This window comes from Macaca nemestrina, chromosome 13 (assembly GCF_043159975.1).
Source record: "Macaca nemestrina isolate mMacNem1 chromosome 13, mMacNem.hap1, whole genome shotgun sequence".
In the NCBI taxonomy this organism is placed as follows: Eukaryota; Metazoa; Chordata; class Mammalia; order Primates; family Cercopithecidae; genus Macaca; species Macaca nemestrina.
In genome coordinates, this window is record NC_092137.1 from 37,422,720 (window position 1) to 37,426,512 (window position 3,793).

Below are 3,793 nucleotides of genomic sequence, written 5' to 3' on the forward strand. Positions count from 1 at the left end.
TGTGCCCACATTCCAGCCGAGGCTTTGCTCAACTAATACGTCATTGGAGGGGCCTTCCCTCATCCCCTTCATCCTGTCCCCTGGGCTTGCCCATTTTCCATCCTGGAGAGATCTTAGTGACAACTTATGCCGTAAAGCCACCACTGTCAATCACTTCATCCATACTGCCACAGATTGCTGCTTCTTCCCCCAGAGAGGAGGGTTAGACTTATCTTTGGTCGGAGCTGCAGGAGCTGCAGCACTGAGGTCTGACTCGACAAAGCTCTGCTTTCCCCAGCAGCTGTCCTGCAGCCAGTGGCACAACCCAGAAATACATACAGTTAATGTCCTGCACAGTAGACAAATCAATGAAAAGAGGGAGATAGGAAGAGACCGAGGGTTAATCGCTTACCCTTCCTCCCTCCAGTGGATTGTTTTGAGATGCAGTGATTTTATTTGACCTCTCTGGAAGAGATGGAGATGGAGAAACAAGCTGTATTTGTTGCAAAGCTAGCCATCTTGGTAACATATCCCTTGTATTTGCTATTCTTCCTTTCCTGTCTCACTTCCTACTTTCCTTCACTTTTACTCCCCCTAAATTGCACCTTCTCTCATAAAGTCTTAGCCATGAGCTTTTGTTTCAGGCTCTGATTTCTAGGGCACTGTTATCTGTTTGCTTATTTGTGTGTTATCTCTCTCTTCTCTCTAGAATGTGAGCCCAGAAGAAGAGTAGGGACATGGTTTCATCTACGGTTGTATCCTCAATGACCAGCCTAGTACTTGGAACATGGTAGATGTGTATTAAATACTTGTCGAATAAACTTCGCGATGAGGAAACTTGTCTTTCCTAATCCTGGACCTTAAGCCAGGATGATTCACTGAAGCCAGGATGATTCACTTGTAAGTCACCTGGTAAGTCCCACCCATCTGTGGCAATCCTTTGACACCTTGCTTTGAGTCTGCTCTTGATCTTGCTTCTGCTTCCTCCTCTCTCACCTGTGATATGCAACAGCCTCCCAATTGGACTCCCTGCAGCATTCCACCCTGCTCCATTCTAGACTTCATGCAATAGTCAGAGAAATGTTTTAAACACATTAATCAGGTCTCATTGCTATGCTGCGTAAAACACTCTGATGGTTTTTCACTGCACTGAGAATTAATATGAAGTCCTTACTATGGCTTACTATGGCCTACAAGGCCCTTCCCACTCAGAAACTCAACAATTTTCTTCTTTTTTTTTTTTTTGAGACGGAGTCTCACCCCGTTGCCCAGACTGGAGTGCAATGGCATGATCTCGGCTCACTGCAACCTCCACCACCCAGGTTCAAGCAATTCTCCTGTCTTAGCCTCCTGAATAGCTGGGATTACAGATGTCAACCATCATGACCGTCTAATTTTTTTCTAATTTTAGTAGAGACGGGGTTTCACCATGTTGGCCAGGCTGGTCTCAAACTTCTCACCTTGGTGATCCACCTGCCTCGGCCTCCCAAAGTGCTGGGATTATAGGCGTGAGCCACCATACCTGGCCCAGAAACTCAACATTCCACCACTCTTTCCCTCCCTCTATTGGCTGCAACCCCATGGCCCTCTTTTGTTCCTTAAACTTACTAAGCTCTCCTCTGCCATAGGGAGGCTTCTGGACATCCTTATCCTCCACATGGGATTCTCCTTTAGTTCCGATGTACATTGCTGTCTCTTTCTTGGCCTTCTCACAGAGGTTGTTCCTCACATCCCGTTATCCAAAATAGGTCCTTCCTGTATATTTCTATCTCAGCACTCTGCTCATTTCTTTCTTTATCCTTATCACGACTTGTCATTATAATATTATTTTACTATGGGAGGGGCGGCCTGTTTTCATGATCAAATTGTAGGTTTCATGAGGGCAAGGACTATGTCTGTTTTTCATCATTGTATTCCCAGCATCTTGGAGAGATATTTGCGTGTGGCAGAGGTTTAATACGTATTTGGTGATTAAACAGATATTCAAGAATTGATCCAGCTTCTATTTCTTTGGCTTCAGGACTTGCCTCAAATATCCCTTTGTCACAGGCCTTCTCCAACCACCCTATATAAAATATAACAGTGTATCTCCCGGCTTTTACTCATGCTTTTGGTGACAGATTTGTTATCCTTGGTCTGGGCCTTTGTTGTTCTCTAAGAACCTGGTTTGCCCTCTGCCTCTTGGCTCTACTGGCTGCCATGAGCATCTATGCCTCCAGTTCCAGCTCTCAGGGCCCCTGTCCTCATTCAAAGCGTGCCCTGCTTCATTCTGGAGGAGATGGGGGCAAATTCAGATACAGAGAGCTTCAGCAACTTGTTCAAGTTTATACAATAATGAAGATTGGGCCAGAAGTCAGGTTTTTGGATTTGCACCCAGTCTAATGTCTTTTCACTCTATTATGCTAATCCTATATCTTTGTTTCAAATCAAAGTGACTTATTTTGAGTTTTCAGATGAGCACTTCAAATGTTATGGAGTACCTGGTTATTTGAAGTAAAAAAAGCAACAGGAATTGAAGCTTCTAGCTAGACAAAGCTTGAAGCACCAGACAACTCTGAAGGAGTAAATCTACCCACAGGACTGGAATTAGGCACCAAGGGAACAGATGCAGGGAGAGATCCAAGGTCACAGCCAGGAGCCAGATCCTGGGTGTAAGCTGTCTGTGCCTGTCCTTCTTTCCCAGGGCCCACCAAAGGAAGGCTCTGAGCTTCAGGATGGGGATCTAGACTTCAGTTATCAGTAGGTTCTGAAAGTGCTGCCCTCAGGGAAATGGTGACTTAGAAACAGAACTTCAACAAGGTTCAGTTGAAGTCCAGGGAATTCCCTAGGTATGCCTCTTGCCTCCTCTCATCTCTCCCCTTCAAAAGAAGAACATTTGAGGAAGTCCCAGGGAAGAGAGATGAGAAATATGGATATGAAATAAAGTGAAATGAAGAACCACAGTATAGAGTACTTTTCTGCATTGGGTAAGACTTGTGGGTGAGACAGAGAATTGGGTGGAGGGCAGAAGGCCAGAAGGAGTAGGCAGAGGAAGGAGGGGGTGTTGAGCCTCCTTCAGGCATCGAGCGAGAAACCTGCCCTCGGAATAGTCACACTTGATCTCCTTTTGGCTTCTGTGTACCAGCAAAGCGTTTAGGTTTAGTCTATTTCCTCTGTGGCAGAAAAGGAAGCCCAAGGCAATTTGCATAGGCAGCTCTCAAGCAAAGCCTCCCTCAAAGAGTTTCTGACTCATCCCCATGACTTCCTCCCCCATCTGTCAACAGGGGAAACTCCAGGTGGGAGGTTACATTTCCTGCCTCCCTGTTATGGACTAGTTTCCTTCTTGGGAGGTGAGGCAGACGTGGAGGGGACTTTCTCCCTCCTCATCATCCCATGCCTTCTCTCTTCTCCCCGCTCCTCTCTATCAAACTCTGCGTTCCCATTTTGAGCTGAGAATAAGGAACAGCAGAGTTTATTAAAAACATTTTAAAATCAAGTGATTAAACTCTGATAATGGCAGAATTTCAAACATGAGTCAGTATGTAAATCCAACCGTAAAGATGAAGCTTTGAAGATATTTCTGTGTTCTCAGAACCTCAGAAGTTAATTCCTAGACATTGCTTCCTTCTAAGAGCAACTTCAGCACATGGTCCACAAGGATATAGGGCAGGATCCTCATAGAGGTAGTAGGCTACATGTCTCAAGTTGTAGGATGCTCTGGGCCCTCAAGTCTATCTATCCTCTTCCCTGAGTTCCGCACATCATCTACGTGCTGCTGGACACCCTGACAGGGAGCTTGAGCATTCATTCTTGCTGCGTTTTGATAGTGTTTTCT